This window comes from Orussus abietinus, unplaced genomic scaffold (genome assembly GCF_000612105.2).
Source record: "Orussus abietinus isolate OABI.00-Male unplaced genomic scaffold, Oabi_2.0 scaffold3, whole genome shotgun sequence".
Taxonomy (NCBI): Eukaryota; Metazoa; Arthropoda; class Insecta; order Hymenoptera; family Orussidae; genus Orussus; species Orussus abietinus.
Genome location: NW_019395984.1, coordinates 1272196 through 1292011, shown reverse-complemented (window position 1 = coordinate 1292011; position 19816 = coordinate 1272196). Strand labels below are relative to the sequence as shown.

At 56.0% G+C, this 19816-nt stretch overlaps 1 protein-coding gene across 1 annotated transcript in view; it reads left to right on the top strand.

The window, feature by feature from the left end:
- The window catches only part of LOC105699198 (protein Shroom), a 62984-nt gene continuing 43168 nt past the window's right edge, over nt 1-19816 (top strand). The window contains exon 1 of the mRNA XM_012424017.2: nt 1-175. The gene's annotated coding sequence lies outside the window, so the exon portion shown is untranslated. The remainder of the gene's footprint in view (nt 176-19816) is intronic.

Below are 19816 nucleotides of genomic sequence, written 5' to 3'. Positions count from 1 at the left end.
CATCGCCGCCCGCCGGGGGCTGCTCGCGGTGAATCCGCGACGGGCCCGCGCATGGAACACAACGCGTGTGTAGTGTGTGATACCGGCCCCTGGTGTGTACTCCCGACCTCGAGGGCGCGGGGCTGGATTATAGATCGCCAGGAGCGCCCGCTTCTCCCCAGCAACGAATCTACAGGTGGGTGCCCAACGCCGACGCCGACGCCACCACCTGCCGGTCCTCACTGCCGTGCCGGGATGAGCCTATCCTAAAACCTGAGAACCAAAGGATCCATCGTGCAAACGTTCCATACAAAGTCTTTACCGTTCGGCCATCCTGAATTCTAGATATAAGGACTTCGAGTCAACCCACAGAGTACGGGGAAAATACCCATCATTTTATTTCACGGGTTTTTCTTCCATATATTTTATGACTTGGCGAATTCCGTTTATTCGAATGAATTCGCCATGTAACCTTTGACTAAGCGGTGTCTGTTAATTATCGGTTGTTAACCGGTTAGTAGAGTAGATTCGGTAATTTATGAGGCAGTTGTGTCCTGCTGAAACGTAAAAAGTTTCGGGAATTTTCGCCGCACCCTGGAGGTTATCTATGCAAGTAGGCGTTATTCGAGGCGGTTACGTGGCTACTGAGAGACTCGGTAGGATAGGCAATGTAGTCCGAGAATTATTCTGGATTATCCAGGAAAATTCGATTTATCCTGGGAGAACTCGTACGCCGGCTTCTTACGTTCGTTACGTTCGGTTTCAGGCGGCGTATGAAACCGTTACCGAATGGTAGATTTCTAGGCGCTCCTTTGTGCGAGCGCGTGGACTAGAGCGCGGGCATGCGAATAAAGAGAGCGCGGAGGATAAATATTCGCGGCTTGTGCAATTATCCAATTTACTCTAGGCTCCCGATCCTCTACTTTGCCGCGGCGCAGCTTGGCTCTCTTTCCGCGTCTTCGATGGGGCCTGTACTTGGCACGGTTTCAAGTAGCAAGGTGGCGCTTTGTGTAGGTGTTGACCTTTTCAACGGGGTGCACGCCGACTGGTGATAGAATATTTTTCCACTTGCACGTGTGGAGATCGGTCGAGGATCGAGCAGTCTCGTTTAATCAACGGCCTCCGCATGGCGAAACGCGGCTTTTCCTCACGGCGAGACGAATCTCTTGCTCTCGTCTCTACCGGAGAGAAAGAGACACGACCATGCGCCGGCTAAATGGGCGAAATGGCGAGAGGGAGAGAGCAGGATGCTTGGTCGGACTCCTGAAATCAATTTACGCTTCCAGAAACGGGAACGGGGTCCTTGGGGCCCCTAATTTTCTCACGCCTGGAAGTCCATTACTCGCGAGCGCCTAACGCTCGAATTAGAGACAACTGCTCTCCGAGATATCTCCGGTACTACCGATTTCTGTATCACAGTTATGAGAGGTTGATAAACGCCCAGGAAGATGCGTCCTTGTCAGGTCGAATTACCACGAAAAATGTCCTTTTTCAATTCACCGAAGCGATAAATAAGTACACTCGGAGAGGAGACACCTGGCGGGACCAGCTCGCAGGTCTTCCCATTATCCCGTGGGAGTGGCGGCACCCCCAATCCTCCTGGAATCCCATTGAGATGATTCATTCGAAATTTAAAACGCGCCGGACATATTTTCCCTCCTTGGAAAATATGGTAAACCATAATGAGGGGTGGGGGGAGTATTTTCAAAGGCATAGAATTTTAACTGAGCCGGTTTCCTGGGGTTCCGAACCTCACGCTGGTCGGTAATTGATCGGTAATTGATTCCCCGAGAGGAAGGTAAAGGTCGCTCCCGAGAGATCCGATTTTCTCGCGCCTCGGAATCTCTTTTCCCGCTAGGTGGCACCGCGCTCGCGGCGGTCGGGCCGAATCCAGCAATTCGCCGTGATCTCCGCACTTTATAACCGCTTAACGGGCCCCCGAGTGGTTCCCCAGGAATTTTCTCGCGTTCCCACCGCGGGAGTCCGTGTATTTTGTGCCCCGCCGCCGGCGTGCACTCTTCCCCCTGGTACGCTCATTGTCTTGGCCGACCTCGGCGGTTACTTTCTATTAAAAAGGTGCTCGCACGCTCGGCTTAGCAGACTACGTACAAGGCTTCTTCCGTTTATTTGCAGTACGGTAATCAGTCGACCTGCTCGACGGCTGTTGCCGCCCGTTCAACGGGCAGACGTGCCACCTCGGGCCGCCATATTACCGTTTACGTCACGTCGACACCTCGGATCGCCATTATTCGGCTTCGAGCGCGACTGGAAATCGCTTTGCCATTTTTTTCTTCATTTTTTTTTTGTTCTTCCTTTTGAGGTTTCCGTCGTCGTTAAACGCTCCGTTCCCCCGGGGACCGCGCTGCTACCTGGGTTCCCTCTTGCTCTTCGCTTTTACCTCGCTCCCCCCGCGCTTATCCGAGGCACCAAGGATGCGCCAAGGGTGGCCGGGACTTTTTCAATGGGAGAGTATGCGAGCATTAGTGCATCCTTGGGTGTCTGACTAGGCAGCTGCAGGTCCGGCATTTTCTGACGTTCGGTGCGAGAGAGGTATCGCTTATTAAGGCGGGAAGGTTCCGGCCTTGCCGGCGGCGGCCCTATGGGTCATGACCCTGAAGAAAAGGCCCGAGGAACCGTGGAAGCCCTTCTTCGCCTTCCACGAAGTAGCAGCTTTCAACCTGGCGTTTTCGAGGACGGAAACGCGTAGACGCGTAGGACTGTGCAAATGCCGGTAGCTGTTTGCGCTGAACAAACTGCCCCTGCCGTTCGCGTTACGAGATTCTGGTTCTCCGGTTCCTCCTCCACTATGCCGATTAGGCTCTATCTCTTGGTGCCTCGTTTAGGTTCTTCGCGTATTCTAGTACGAGAATTTTCTAACACCGAGGAATTCTATGTAAAAGTAAAGGCTTCTTACGGAGCGTACACCAGTCCTGATTGTAGCCATTTTCAGGGCCTTCAAAGATCTGCGACTTGGTAATCTGGTGGAAGAGCATCCCTTTTCGAGCCCCATTGTGGTACTTTGTCTATAAGCCTAAAAACGTTGCTCCGTCCTCGAGCTCTAAAATTAAATGTATTTTTCGTTTTTCTAAATACCTTAACACGAAATGCCAGATCCGTTACCATCACATCGACGGGGAGGAGAGGTAGACTCCAGTGGTGGAGGGCGCCCTTAGGCGGCCTAGACCGCATAACATTGTAAATCGAAAGGATACTCTCGTGCGGCCTTCCTTTGCCGTACGGGGCGCAATAATAAGCGGCCCCGGTAAACGTCGAAGCGCATTATTACCGGCCACTATTGCCATTTAAGACAGTAACGTATCCCACGACGGGACCGAGAGAGACGAACATGGCCCTCCTCGATGCGTACCAACGCGGCGATAAAAGATGCTCCGGTAAGAAATCGCCCTGATACGGATCGGATCTATCTGGGCTGATAAGCGCGGGTCGGTGGGATGGCAGACCGATGGACTGACTCGTAGTGTGCGGTTACCCGACCTACCACATTTATCTTGGTCATCTCCATTGGGCCGCGGGTGCTCGTACTCGTTGAGGACCCTATGTGCTCGTACAAAGATCACATATGCGCGTACTTGCCAAAGATCACATATGCGCGTACCCGTCAAAGATTATGTATATACGCGTGTACTCGTCGAAGAGCGTGCGCGCACGCGAAGGGGCGCCCCGGTTCCAATTTATATATCATGCCTCGGCGTTACGACCCGCCGCCTCCGGGGAAAGGATAAATAATCTCATCCGCGGATTCACTTTCGGACGACCCGCCGTTTATGGGACTCCCGGGGCGATCGACTCGCGATTCGGAAGTCCGCCGAGATTCCGTCGTCCCTTATCCAGGGGACCATCCTAGACCCGGGGAACCGGGAACGGCGACGATGCTAATCTTCACTATGGGGCTATTCTTATCACGCTGTAACGTATGCACTGTCGCGACTATAATTCAATTTCCTCCGTGTTCGACATTGAGAAAGCGACACCGGATAGCGTTCGGTGCAGATCCCGATAAGATCACGGGAATTGTGAGTGATTCATGTTGTAATCTAGGGCTGAATAGGTGGAGACAGATCATTTGCGCGAGGCTCGGGAGGCATTCCCGAGAGACACCGTGTCTTCGAGTCGTACCTTCCTTGTCCGGAATCACGGTTTCGTCGGAACGCGAGACTCTTTTCGGTCGCCCCTTCGGTCGTATGGTAATCCCGTCTCGAGGTTACAGGACGAGGCGCCATTTTGGAGGCGACGTGCCTCGAGGTAGGCACAAAAAGGCACCCTCGACGAAGGCACCCGGAGGCTTCGCAGAACTCGAATTTGAATTTCGATGCGGACGAGCCCCGACGGCTGTCCAGCCGAGTTATGCAGATGCATTTCCCCCGGGCTCGTCGATAGAGCCTGAAACGTTTTATCCGACTTTACGCCACACGCGCTGATACGCGCGCATGTAAGCGAGGGGCCTCCGCGATAACCGCATTCCTCCTGGCGGATGACGTTTTATTTCACGTCGAGGCTCGCGCGAGAGAGCGCGCACCCGTCCCGGGAGAAAATAATATATATCCCCCGTTCGAGTGGGCAAAGGATGTCGGTCGGGTTCGTCGGGCTCATTTTCATATTCCGGGTGCTTTTTCCCCCCGGGTCGCCTCGGCCTTCTCGATACCCGCCAGTCAAAATCGCATCCTCCACCTTTTACGACAACGGCCGGCTGAACGTATAAGGGAACTCGAGGAAACTTGTAAAAATATTAATTTATATTCATGCGCCCCGCTCCCTTCCTCCACCTCCTTTCCCCCCCACCGGGGAGCGAGAGAACGTGGAGTCGAGCCGTGAAAACCCGGAGCGTTTCCTAAGGCGACCGTCGAGCGGGGCGAATTTCAGCCTGCAACCGCCTCCTGGACGGCCACGAACCATTTAGCACTGTCATAGACCGTAGGTACAGATCTACGGATCTCTACCGATCGTACCTACGCAACCCCGATACTCCCGGAGTCGCTTTCTACCGCACACCGACGGCTCGACGTTTCGTGGATCGCGCCTCGGACCGTCTAGGTGTGTGCGTGAGCCTGCTATCGGAATTGACATTTCGAATGCTAATGTCGCCGATTGCCAGAATCGATAGGGCCCCTCCGGGTGACACCTTTGCTCTCGGCCCCTGACACATGACGCACCGCTTCACGTGGGTTGCTGGGCTCTTGGGAACCGGGCGGGGACCTCTCTTCGATTTTTATCTTCATTTATCTCCCGTAATTTTAGAGACACGCACCTCCGTAGTCCGATACCAGAGCGTCCTTAAACGTGGACGTTTCTCAACTGACACTTTGAAGTCCATCAACGACCCCGAGTCGTTTTATAATAATCTTAAGTTTATGGTTAAGATGAATTCAGGACCTTAACATTAATCAGCTTTTATATTGGCATTTACGATCGAAAGTAAGCTCTGCCAAGTGCATATCATGGGATCGGCTTGCCCGAGTCGGAGAACGATGTGGAGTACTTTGTATCGAGGACCACGGTGTCGATCATTTGGTCCGCGATGTTAGGGTTGTAAACGGCGCCATTTGAGAAACGCGTTCTCGGGAGTCCAATTTGGGCACTGCCACCGAATCGAGTCCAAGTGTGATAAATCTCAATATCCTAGGATTAATTGGCCGACCTTCCAACAATTGGCGGGCGGCGTTCCTGGTCGTCGGGAAGAGACGCTCCGCATCGGGATTCTCCCGCGTGTTCGTAGCAGACACGGGGAATGGAAAGTGCAACTAATCCGAGGCGTCGTCTACGTGTGTCCGACTGCGTCGGCACGCGCCCGGTCGATGCACCACGAGGACGTGTACGCTCTGTTACGTGACTTATTCGCGAGCGGACGCGGCACGTGTCGCGAGTGATGTCGCGATCCCGGAGGGCGATCGATCCCGCGTAGATCCGACCTCGAGGCGATCCAGGATGATCCACCCTCCTGTGGATGGCGTCACGGATCATTCGAATTCAGACCGAGATCCCTGAACAAGTGCTCGCGACATGCCTCGATAGGCGCCTCCGTGCATCGATCTCCATCGAGGGGTTAGTCACTCGGGAAGGCATGCGCCTTAAGAGAAGCAAACCCTATAGAATTTTCAAAAAATCAACTTTTTCGGGCTTTCCGGGCTCCCCTTAATACTGGAGTCCCGGAGAACTCAGCTGGGCATGATCGGAATTGTCATTGAAACACGCTGAAATGGTGCGAATCTAGGGACAACACTAAAACTCGCTTAGAGTCGTTTGGGACGAGGTGAATCGAAATCGATATATCGTGGTAGAATTTTCAATGCCGAGCTCGATAGTCGTTAATTGTTGCGGATATCTTTCTTGGTTTGTTATATCATTTGGAATGGAGGGGGATTAGGTATCAAAGTGACGTCGGTTTGCTTGATTTCTGAGTGAATGGCTCCCCGATATCTCTGATCTTTTTCTCCGGCCTACCGCCGGTGGCGCCACCTGGGTCCGAGCTAATCCGCCTCTCGTGGGAGCGGACACCCAAAGGAAAGCGACAGGACTCACGACCCTGGACTCGGCCGAGCGTGAAACTCGTCCTCGAGGACGCCGAACGCAACGCGCCGGTGCTTTTTGCCGGTCTCCGGTCGTCCTGCTCGGCCGTCCCTCCACTGGATGACTGCGGATGGCTCCCCCTCGGGTCTCCTTCCCCCACTCGGCCAGCTCGCCGATTGGCCCCTTCCTCTCGGCCGACTCCTCGATTGGTCTCCTTTCCACCCGACTCGCCCCCCGGCTGGTTTGTCTTCTCCCCTGGTGGTTTATTTTACCCGGTTTCCTCTGGCGGCCACGCAGCGCGCAAGGTCGCGCGTCCCGGCGGTCCAGCGGAGCCTGAGGGACGCGCTGGAACGACCTCGACTCTTTGAATTTCCTGAACACCATAGAACCCATTTCGGTGATATCACATAATGAAATGTCGCATTTCAGGATCCTGAAATGGAATTATTGTTAATAATGGCTCGTCGGGGTGGAGGCGTTTCCGGGTAGGCTCGAGTGGTCTTTATCTCGGGGAGCGGAGGTCTCCTTCAATTCTGACTGAATTTTCGGGAGACGGCTTAAAAATTCGAGGATAACGCGGAAAAATGATAGATCCTGCCGAGCCTTATCCGGCGTCGCGACGCGTCCGGGAACCCTGAGGACGGTCTTGGATTACCGCGACTTTATCCACTCAACGTCTAACCTCTCTCGACCCGCGTCACTCGGCGGGGTCTTGTTAACTCCCCGCTAACCGTGATTAAACGTCGGTCTCCCCTAAGGGCTGCGTCCTCGACTTAAAGACCGGTTCTCTGTGCCCGCTCCTCTCGGGCGCGTGCGCCGCTGGAAAAATGAAAATGCCGCGGAACTCGGACGCCGTTGGTCGACCCCTCTTCGGAGGGCTCCCTGGCTGACAGTGACCTCGTTGCCGGACGGAGCTGCCGATGGGTCGACGTCGAGACGGCCCCCGGGTGGAAGACCTAGTTGCACATGCATGCGCACATCACTAGTAGGGCATCCGCACCCTTTCAACCTCGAGGGCTATCGCACTCCAGAAGCCATTCGACGCACTTGAAAATGCCTCGAATCTATTACGGTTTACGAGGCACCGCTTAAGGCCCCGTCGAGGTTAGGCATCGAAGGAAACGCGCCACAAGTGGCGCTGGCGACCTACCGGAGTCCTGCGGAGGGGTTTTGCTCGACCGTTTGTAATAAGAGGAGGCTCTTTCTCGCCCCGGACTCCTGGCAGGATCAACCAGGGAAGGTTAGGGCCAGTCTTCGTTAGCGAGGCGCGACCGGCCCCGGCTAAGCCCGCGGATAATTACCGAGGCAGTCGTAAAGGGACGAACTGGGTGTCGTTAACGCGATCCGGGATCCTCGTCCCCAGCGGTAGGTGGGACGGGCGCAGGGCCGGCTAAACGTATGCAAATCGGGCCGCGAACCCCGAGTTTTCTCCGGGCGGCTTGACACCTGGAAGCACTCGGCCAGCTAATTGCCGGTAATCAAACGGATCTCGCCTCCGCAACCTCGGGCTCGGCCGGGACCGGTTGGGAACGGCTTCATGACGACCCGCGACGGTTCGGCGTGGAATCCTCGGTCTTCCGAGCTCGCCGGAGGTTTCCACGTTTTAATGCCTCGCGGGAGGACGCGGCGGCGGTAACCGGCGAGGAATGTGGATCGGAGATCGGGGGAGAGGGCGGAAAGAAAAAAGGAAACGGACACTTTAGCCGGGAGACCCTCCGGTTCTCAGGCTTGGCGCGGCCGTTTCGGCCGGAAAAATTGGCTCCGGTGGAATTCAGCTGCGGTTCCGGGCAGGGCGTCGCTAACCGGATTCGCGCCGATCGCGGAGGCGACCATTGGATCGACTTGGCCTAGGTCGCGGGGATTAGATCGGCCGATCGCCCCCGGAATCCGGCGGCTTTCGGCCCGGGAAGTTAACGACTGTGACAGGACGATTAGAGCCCGGCGGTTTGCGAGCTCCGAGCGCGGTTCCGGCTCGGATCGGTCTCTTGCTGGTCCCGCGAAAAGGCCCCGAAAAAAAGGGGAACGCCGAGTAATCGATTCGCCCGCGTCGATCGGCCTCTGTCGGCGGAGTGACATTGGACGGCCCGCTCGCTTTTTGCCCCACGCAGAGCTGCGCGGCCGCGCGGAAGAAACGCGTCGCTGAGCCCGCGGCAAACATCTGCCGGAAAAAGCGGAAACGGTGCAGTTGCCCCGGGGATCCTATTGTCTCGTTGCGCAATCTTGAGCTCGGTTGCGGTCGGGTGGACCGCCCGAGCTGACCCGGTCGGGTACTGGTTAGGACGGTTTGGGACCGATGCAAGCCAAATATCAAGATTAAGATCAAGACCGATCTTTCTCCGACACAAGTGGTCCAAATTCCGGAGGATCTTGACCGCGTCGCCGCTGCACCGGTGGAGTACCGGAGGTGCAACCAACCGCAGCGGGTCCGCCCGCGAAACTGGTACGCAACCGGTCGCGAGTCGCGGCGACGACATCCAACGCCGTGGCATCCGCGCCGACACCAGTCGGCAGCATTCCAACTCATTGAATCGTGGAGGTGCTCGCCGGGCCGAATTGACTCGAGGAATGCCTGACGATGCCGCGTGGTAGAACCGGCCATTTTGACAGCGGACCGCAACCGCGTCGAGGATACCCCCGTTTTCTGTCCACGTTCCAAGGCCGCGACAAATTGCGAACGGCACCAGGGCGGATCGATGGGCTCCCGTTGGATCGGAATGTCGTCCATCCGAGGTGTCATCCAGGTCCACGTCGTCCACGGAGAGGTCCCGGACCTCGGGAAACCCCTCCCAAAGCCGAGGAAACACGATCGATAAGACTTCGCCGATGGAATCCCGCCCCAACCGGACCCGGGTTCGACGAAAGTCGATCCTCGGTAGCCGATCTCCTCATGGCATACCGTTTCCCCGCCTTACCCGGCCCTAATCCACCGGCGCCGGACGTGGCCACCGGGTCTCCGGATGCTGGAAGAGGAGATAACCAGAAGGGGGCCTCGAAGGGACGAATCCATCAGGGCACCCGGTTTGGTAACCCTGGGTTTGGCAACCAGCTGGCCCTAGGATTGGCTCCGGAATGCTGCCCAACTGGGCAGATGCTATCGGGCCACTTAATTTTCGGCCATAAGTTTCTCACCTCGTTGGACTTTCCAATAGTGTGGCCGGCTTTTACGAGCTCCCCCGAGCGTGACTCCACGAGCCGGGAAAGTGAGCTAATGGAGGAGTCCTTGGCGCGACTCGAAACGCCGGCGTCCGCGTAATTAGATGCTATCAGCGGGGGGAGCACCGATAACCGGAGCCATGGAAGCGATTGGCCGAATCGCGGCCCCCAGTGATAGTGATGTCCTCAGGTCGGGAGGAGACGCGGGGAAAAAGTCGTCCTGACTGTCCGTGGAGGGAGAGAGAGGAGCCCAAGAATCCGGACGGGAAATTTCTCTCTCGCTCTGCTCCCCAAGCCTTTTAAGGCGTTTTTCTGCCGTCCTGAAAAATCGAAACCTCGAGATACCCGGCGAGCTTCCTTATGTCGAGGACTCCCCAGGGAGACATTTCCCTCTGGACCGAGAGGATGCTGCGCTTTTCCGATTTCTCATGCGCAATCTCTTCCTGGAGATTTCAATGCCGACGATCTCGATGGCGAATGTGGGGAAACCATCGGGAATGAAGACGAGCCCTCGCGGAGGAGCTGGATACGGGGTGGAGGCGCCTCTGAAGGTACCCAAGGATCGGAATGTCGTTCCTCTTGCTCGTGTGGCCGCAACTTCGTGCCGATAGGGTCGGTTACTTTATTTCCCCTCGGCCGGACCCTGCTACACCTTCGCTCTTTGCCCCCACCTCCTCCAGTGCCCGCGGGATAGGCCTGGGATACGCTCGGGGTGTGATTTACGCCGCGGCGAGGGGCATGCGGAAAAATCGACGGTGATTTAAGCCGACCCGAGATGATCCCAACGGTAGCGAGGTAGTCTCGAGGACGATCGGCCCCAGGATTGGGGAACTAATTTTAGGATTTATCGACTTCCCGCGAGGACTCCAGCCAAAGGCCCCCGCAGGATCTCCGCGAGGACGCCGACTTATATAGATGTTGTACACTTCAGAAAGTAATAACCTCGCTGGACGTTGTATACTCATGGAAGAAGTGCCCCCGGATGATGTATATTTTTGAAATAGGAGGCCTTGCCCCGTGACCCAAAATCTTGAGTCACGAGGCACCTCGCGTCCGCCACTTTAAAAAGCTAGCGGAGGTCGCGCCTCCATTTGTCCTCCCTGTTGATGCCATCATGGGGCATTACGGTGGGCCAAGGTGCACCTCGAAGCGTTCCTTTGTCCCCGGCAGGGGCCAAGACCCCGAAACCTTGGCGGATCCTTCCTAGCTCTTTGGTCTCCTCCATGATATCGTCCTCCCAGGACCCGGGAATTTTTCATTCCAAGTTGAGTAGCAAAATACGCGCACATAGTCCCACAAATTACGGCCGCCTTGTGTACAGACGTGCCGTGCGTGTCGGCCTCGAGTATATCCACGTATCGAGGGATCCATCGGGTGATAGCTTTATCGAGCTGCCGGGGAAGTGAGCATGCGCCCGCGCGCGTGTTAATGATTCGAGCCGCGATACACGCGTCGCCGTATGCTCGTAAATAAATGGCACATTCGCTGGTACGAGGTCTTCGTGCCCTCCGACTCCGGGGGCCTTGTACCCACGAAGAGGACCCCGCCGAGGCCTCGCTTCGCCCACGCGACCTGGACGCGGTCGCTGATCTACGCGAGGACCTCGCGCCGGAAGGCATCCATTCTCGATCCTTGGATCCCCTGGGTGCGCGGCATTAGTTTCCCCCATGGCTCCTTTTGATCCCCTCGATGCATATCGCTGGATCCCTGTGATGCACATCCCAGGACTTTCTCCTCTCATTATTGGATCCCCAGGATGTACTCTGCTAGATCCCTTTGATGCGCATCCCCGGGTCCACTAGTCGCATATCCCTAGATCTCCTAGGTGCATCATCGGATTCCCAGGATTTATAGCTGTAGAATCCCCGGATGTGCATCCCTGGACCTCCTAGATACGCATCCTATCTCTCGGATTCAACCTGGCCAACACCATCGTCGATTTTCGTTCCTCTCTCTCGACGGTCACGTCGACGCGAATGGTAGCATTTCCTCGACGTTCCTTTTCCTGGGGAGCGTGGGTATAACGAGCGCATAAAAATGTGCATTCCTGCCGGCCGTGGAGACCTCGGAGAGGGGCCGGAGATGGTCGGAGAAAGGAGCTGATCGAGCTGACCGAGGCGTTGGCGCCACCCAGGAATCCTTGTGCGAGATGAGGTCTCTCATGGGCCTGACACTGAACCTCCCCGTCCCACGCGACTCGCGATCGTTTCCCGATCGTCTATTCGTATTCAATGGTCGAAAAGTACCGCCGTAGAACCGCGCCGTCCGTCCCGCTCTCCCGGAATCGCTTTCCGATGACATCAGACCGGGTCGGCCGGTTGGGCTCGGGTCTCATAGATTTTCAGCCGTCGTTTCCAGGCTGTCCGGCCGAAAGCACTTCTTAACCTCAAAATGAACTCGCTGGGTGAATTGTTCACCCTTCACTCGGCCGAACGCCGAACGGGAGAATGTCTCTGGAAGCGGAGAATGGGATTACTCATTCCGTGCCGGGTGGAATCGCTCCGCTATCAGGACGTCGGGTTGAATCAGCGGTTCTATTGAGTACCTCCTCGCGGCTATTTTCACGGCGGCTCCGAGGGGCCTCCAAAGGAGCCGTGAAAAGCGATCGCTCGGGGTTGCATTCGTAAGGTGAATGCACATTCCTGGGGCGCCTCCTTCGGCGCCGGAATAGGATCCGAGTCGTCGCCTTGTTCGCCCGGACGAGTCATCGCGGTTGAATCGGCGCGGTTGTGCCGCCGAGAGGCGAGTCGGCCTCACCTTGCTCTGAATAGGATGCAATTTGCTGGGAGAGGAATCGGCAGAGGCCCGCCGAGAAAGTCGGAATGGTCCACGCGGCTATATTCACGGACCGGCGAGCCACCTCCGGGCCTCCGGGACCTCGCCGAAAGGACTCTCCGGGGCATAAATTAAACCAGCTAGGCCCGAATGGAAAGCAATTTGCGGGGAGATGACGCGCGAAGGAGATATCGGAGTCTGTTAGGACCGAATCCGAGGCCCGGTCGGTTCTGGGAAGTCGGCCATTGTTGGGTTCCGCGAACCGACGGGAGCAATAAAGGGGTCCGCTGCGATCCCGCGCAGGATTCCACCGGGGGATAAATCGAGAGCCGGGCCTCGCCATGAATCACTCGAGGCTGGATCGAGGTCGGCACCCGGGGCCAACTCTCGGCCCGGCGACTTCCGCCGGGATGTTTCTCCGTTGAATCATGACCGAGGGAGGAGTTAGTCATCCACGGTGCTGCGACTGATTCCGGCGACCTTGCGCATTGCTGCAGCCGGGACCGCGGCGCAGAAGTCGCCGTCCAACGTCTTCCTCCTCGGAGAATCCCGAGATCCCTCGACTCGCTCTCGGGCCTCATCGGACCGGTTCAACAGCCTCGACGCCCAACCGGGGCTAAGGCTCCGGGAATGTGCGCGGAGAATTAAAACACCGCCGGGTGCCGCACGGGCCCGGCGCTCGGTTAACTCCCAGCCAGAAGTCGAACAATGGATCATTAAGCACCAAGCGGATCAAGACATCGGCAGGAATTAATAACTGGCACCCACTGAGCGAGGGCCCTCTCCCTGGGGGGAGTATCCTCGACGTCGACGTCGAAATTCGCTGAATGCCGAGTAATTGCGGGGAGTCGAGGGGAAGAGATCGCCGGGCAAAATGACGGTGGGAACCGGCTATACCCTAGGCGACGTCTAATTTCCGTCCTGCGAGCCTCCTGAACACTCGTGAACCGGCTGGACGTGCCCTCGACACGTTGTTCCGTCTAAGGTCGAGGTTGCCACATAGGTCTCGAGATACGTGACGGGCCTTAACGCGGGAAAAGGACGCCTTAACGCCGCGGAAGGTCGTGCGACGCTCGCGCGGGTCGCGAAGGTCGTTCCTTGGCCTTCCCACTCGTCGAAATCTCCGAACGGCCGAGAGGTTCGTTGAACCTCTTCCTCCCCTCCGGCGAGAGGCCCCGGAGAGGCCCCAGAGAAGGGGCCTCTCGCTTTGGGCGTGCTCCGGAATTATCGCGGTTTCTTCTCGACCGGGCCCCCTCTCTCCGCTTCCCCTCGTCCCTCGTCGACTGCACTTTGGGAAGACCGACGCTGACCTAAACACCGAAAATGCATCTCGCCGGGAATATCGATTCGCTCAATCCTCTCGTATATAGAGGGTAACGAGAGAAAACGTGGCGTGGAAATTGCGACAGTCTTCCTTAACACAGTTTCGATGTAACGCATTTTAAACCTGGAGCAACTCTCGTATGGTAAGAATTTCTGCATCAGATGTTTCTCAGTTTCGCTTAACGCGGTCTTAATACCGTTGGGAGGGTTCGGAGTATTACCTTTTATTTTACAATATTATGATTAAGGCGAAAGAGATTGTTTTGATCGTTCGGAAATCGCTAATTGCATCTATCGACCGATAATCGAGGACAATCGACCATTGCGCCGGCGCGTGACCAGAGGCTGTCGATTAAGCCGTGCAGTTGCATCGGCGCTCGTTAATATTCCGCGCCGGGAGTTCATTATTTTTATCCCCCTCGCGGCGAGCTGAGCTGCAGACAGCATGCGAGATTTAAAGAATGCACCGGGGGCCCTCTTTAGGGCCGCCGGGGACCCATAAAGCGTCGCTAATTTATGTCCCGAACGCAGCGCTCCCTTCGATGGAAAAAGAATCCCTCTTCCGTCCAAAGGACGCGTCGATCTTTTTTCCGTTTCACGCGAGACTCGACGAAGACTCTTCCGCCCCTCTTTTTCCGCCTTTATTCAGGTCTCATTTCCATACGCGCGGAATGGACGCGGGGCGCGAAACGCGGGATATGCTGCCTCCAAGACATTCCGCGTTCTCCGCGCGCATGGAAATGAGGCATCATCCCCTCGATCGGATACCGAAATTCTCCGCGCATTATCCGCGTCGTGATAAAAGGCTGCCGATAAGGCCCTCTCGGTCTCGACTCGACTATTAATAGAGGCCTCGCAGTCGGAATGTGATTCAGAACTTTCACTGTCTCTGGCGTAGGACACGCGCCCGCCGCGCTCGTGGGCGCATCGGGCCGCCATTTTGGTACCAAGCGGCGAAGTCCCTGAATCTTGGGAAACCTGTCGACGGTAGAGTTTCTGGTAATTTTCCATCGGTCCAAGACATCTCATTTCCCCAGCGAGGAGCGTCTCTGACGTCTTGGCCCTCTTCGGCATCGCGTGTCCTCCCTATAACGTCCCGTGGCGGCGCGCAACGTCGCGCACTCGTTAACCGGGACTCCTGGCTGCCATGAATAATGCAGTTAATTAGAGTGCCGCGCAAGAAGCCCGAACCGTCGAGCCAGGGTCCGATCGCGACGGGGCTCGCTCGGTGGGACTTTTTCCCGGTTAGTTGGCCGGTCGACGGGCATCGATATTCATCGTCAGCGGACATCGGGTTCGGGTGGGCAAGAAAGGTCGCGCCGCACCCGTGGCCCTGATTCTGCCGATTCCGGAACCCGGTATTCCCGGAATCGCCGTGCCGGACGCGTGCCCGGCCTGCACCGTGCAACATGCCGGGCCACGTGCGCGGCCTGCAGTGAAAGTATGCACCGTGTGTGCACTTATGTGTCCACGGTGGGCGCGTATCGCGGCGCCACGGTTACGGCATCCGCGACACCGGGCGTAATTGTCCTGGGTGTACGTGCCGGAACGCCGGGACACTTGCCTTAATATGTGCACCGGGTATCCAGGCTAAGGGTACGAGGGTGCCCCTGGAATTGCACTTTCAGGGTGCATACAGGATGGGGTGGAGGAACGGTGCAGACGGAATGTCGGCGGAGCGCGGGAGGTCTAAAAACGCGTATTTCCGCTGGAAAAAAAATCCCAGCCCCTCGTTCGATGGACCAATTTGAAGGGATGAAATTTCCCTGTCGAGCTGCAGCAATTGAAGCTGCGAAAAAAATTCACCAGGGCCAGGGCAGCCTGAAAACTGGCTGAAAAAGTCATGGTTTTGCTTCCACACTTGTTGTCTCGTTGCTTGACGATGAGCCGTCAATTGTCTCTGCCGATGGAATCCAGCTCCCTGCCGATTTCCGGCCGGTGCATCGAAGTGCAGGAACTCGCACGTGCATCCGAGAGTGCGAGGTGCAGCGTGTGCAGAATGTGGGTTAGCTTGCACAAGCTAGCTGCGCGGTGTCTGGTGACGTGTCTGTCCTGTCGCGGACGACTGCGAAATCGGTACCAGGGGATCTAGGCTGCTCGGGAGTCGTCCCGAAGAACACCTTTTGAAATTTCCACATCTACTCGCGGATTTTCTTCTCGTGCACTTTTCATGCCGTGGGACGAAATGATCCGCGAATTCGAGGGGTTAGTCTAGATTACAAAATCTCGTGACGAGTCTCTTGGGGGGGAACGACGAAGTTGTTCCAGAAGGAGCTAGTCCGGAATCCTCCCAAGTAGGAGCGGCCTCAAACGTCTTAAACATTTTTTTCCCCAACTTTTCCCAGTAACTGTTCATAGCGTGGGAGGAAACGATCCGCGATCTCGAGTAGTTCATCCAGATAGCGGAGTACGTCAGTCTCGCTCGGCCGGCTCCATATTTAGGCTCGATGACGCGTTCGCCATCCTCCGGCGATCTAGAAGAGTCGACCGGGTTGCGCAACTTGCGACCTAATGTCAGGGCACATTCGTCCTAGCCAGTTCTCAAAGCCACTTGGAACAGTCTGTGGGTCTTTTCACGTGGGCCCGACAGATCACGAGGCACGTAGTTCGTGTTGGGCCTCGTCAAGACGTGGACCATTGGGCTGCCACCCCGGAATTATCACCGCGACGTTATAGCCTTCGGGTTAGTGCCCAGGTACCGCTAAATCCCCGATAGATCCCGCAATCCCTGGGTCTCCTCTTTCAACTAGGATCGCATTTCGCGGAACCCTGAAGCCTCGTCACCCTCGGTTGCTCCTCCGCCGTCATCCGCAGCGACGATCGGGTCATTAATCCCAATGATTGAGAAACCTCCGAAGGTTCTCCTCGCTTTCTGGAAAATTAGGCCAAAGCGACTCGATCGTCTCCTATCGGAGGTAATCTTCCGACGAAATAATGCGTTTTGATGTCAAAAATCAGGCAGTAGTCGGGAACATTGTTCTACGATGTAACATCAAAATTGCCCGAAATTAGTGATTACGAGATAACTAAATGCTGTTAAAATCACTGGAATTTCAGTGGGAAATCGTTTGACCCGAGACAGCAAGCAGAGATGTTAGAAAGGAGGAGAAATTATCAAACATTACCGAAACTCTGATTCGGAGATTTTAACAGCGACGTTATCTAGTACTCAATTGCGTTGTCGTTTATTGTCGTTTGTCGCGCGAAATCGCACAGTTCCTAGAGGAGGAAATGATTTTGCTTGATTTCCGAGTAAACAGCCACCCGGATCGTACTCTGCACGGTCCATGGGTCCGGGCAATTGTGCGACTCGCGCGACAAACAATCGATCGCGGCCATCGATTGGAGGTCCGCTCGATTAACTCTTGTTTGGACCTCAGAGTCGACGTCGACATTGACCCAGTTGAGGTTGCACTTTGAGTTAAGACCTTCACACATACCTCGCATAACAATGACCGTAAGCATATCATTACAAATTGATCAATAAAATTGGCGAAATAGGCCGTAATAAATTTTCTGGAATTAAATTGGCCGGTACTTATATCTACCGTTCACTCCTGTTAACGCGAGGTACATTTTATCATGCTGTATATAGAATATGTATAGAACTGCCAAGTCGAAAAAAAACATCCGCCGAGAGCTCTAGGGTTAAATGAATTAAATTTTTTTTTCTGCGCGTATGATGTATGCGTAACGGGTTGTACAACGACGTACAATGGCCTTGCACTCGGATGCGTGGCCAGAGTGGACGAGCAGAGAATTCGTTCGCGGATAAGTCGCGAGGCATCACGGATTGGATCGGTCCTATTGCACAAACCGGGTCGTCGGACCGTCGTAAAGTGCAACGTGAACCGGCTGTGGCGATAATGCTTGAGCAAGGAAGCGCATTGTCTGGTCTAGCGTTTCGCAAGAGACGCGGGTCGTCCCCTTGGGTCGCGACCGGGTCGCGCTCGCCGGTCGCGGGAAACCGTCGAAAGTAAATCAGCTGGGACGGCCTTGCGCAACCGCAGGGGGCCAACGGATCATCGGGACGGTCGTTAAGGGGGATAAATCGGCGACAGAGGCGTCGTTGTCTAGCGCCGGCCCCCGGGAAAGTGAAACCGCCGTCTGGCCTTTTCCCGGGCAGCGGGTCGTCCCTCTTCTCCATACCGCGGACCCCTTCCCCGGGACCTAACTACCAGTTGTCACTCGCGGCGACTCGTCGTCATAATTGTGGAAACGTCTAATCCCGGTAATGCGGACGGCGCGAGCCTGATTCATCGACGCCGACCTCGAAGAGCCCCGTCGTTGCGACACCGCGGTTACTCCACCGGGTAACTCGACCGGGTGGAGGATGGTCCCCCTATTTTCTGGGTCTGTCGGATGATCGATTCGAGATGAAGGGTTCCGAGGTGGACCCACCGCCCTTTGGTCTTGCACCTTCTGCAAGACCCAAGGGGTTCGGCAGGTCCCCCTGGACCCCACGTCCTAATACACCTGTTTCGACATCCTGCCCAACCCTGAAGAATGGAACCACCCGGCCCCTTTGGCGACCTAGGCAGTTGCGAAAGCCGATCGAATCTCGATGTCGTCACGCCGACGTGATTTGCCACCGAGAGGGAGAGTGGGCGTAGAGCGGTCGATACCGGATCGTTCCAGGGCGACCGTCGTCCTCGATCCTCCCTGTCTCCTTTGGTTTCTTACCGCAGACACGTCCGGAGACGCGGGACTCGGCAAGGTCCCATGGCGACCGCAAACGACGCTCAAATGAGCATAATAAGAGGAACCCGAGGGACTCCGGGACACGACCGAGGTGTCGGGCTCGGCGCGAGGATTTATCGATCCCCGATCGAAGGTCGCCGATCAATTTTCAGAGACCCCCTCAAAGCCTCGGAACTCATCCGTCCCGTTAGCCGACCGAGCCCTCCTACGTCACTTCCCACGGGTGGAGGAGCGATCTCTCCTCGCTTTCCTGGAATGTCGGATTTTTAGCTCTCCCTCTTCGGAGCAATGGGGAACTATTTCAGTCTACTTCGGTCTGTTCAGATTTTTAGATCCGTCCCGATTCCTCTCAGTAGGTCGCGGGGGATAAAAAGGCCCAGGGGGTTTTCTGAGAGCCATCGTTCTCTCGACCGAATTACGCCCGATCGCTTCCTCCGATAAAGGAACATGGCCACCGGTAATCGGGTATCGCTTGCCACGGGGCCCTAGCTCCAGAGACGCGCTAAATTTCACCGGGCCGAATCAATTTACGGATACCATAAAGTTAATTGTCGCACCGTAAACTCGACTCGCCGCGGTTAGCCCTAAATACCCGACCATCGCTGCGACATGGTACCCGACACCTTGCACCTCCGGACTTCCCCGTAACTCTTTTTTTTTTTCTTCTCTCTCTTTGACCACTTCTCGAATCCTTTTCCTCACAGTCTCGCTGCCATAACGCGCTTATGTTAATATATATATATATAAAAAATCATTTTCTTTGAATTCTTTTATTTTTTTCTCCATTTTCTCATTGGTACTCAAGACGGTAGCAAGAGTTCCGGGCGGGGCTGATACCGATCTGGTCGGACTTTCATTCACGTATATTTAGGCGGGGAACGAGGGCGGTCGTGTCCCGATCGGAGATTCGTAGAGTCCCATAATGTCTTGGTTCACCGAGGGAAAGTGGCCGCGACACCGGCGGACGTGCACACGTACACGGGGACGTCGGGGGTCGCGGGAGGAGCCGGGGTTAAAAATCGGTTTATCCCGTGAGAAACTGGTCGGCGATAAGGAGGAGGCGACGCTCGGTTTCTCCTAATCGGCCGGTATGTAGGATATTACCTCAGGAGCGAGAGCTCGTCCCTGGGGAGAGCGGGTAACGGTGCGTTAATCAACGAGTATATCGCGGGCCCGCGGTGGGAAGGCGTGCCGGAGCCCGTCGATTAATTCGAGCCTCGTTAATTGCGTCACGTTTCCACGTCGGGGGCTTCGAGGATCGGCGACCTCTCCTCCGGCGCGCCTTCCAGGCTTCCAGGAGGTCCTTCGCGGAAGTCGTCGCGGTCGTGTCATCTCGTTTCTCGGTCCTCGATGGGCCTGC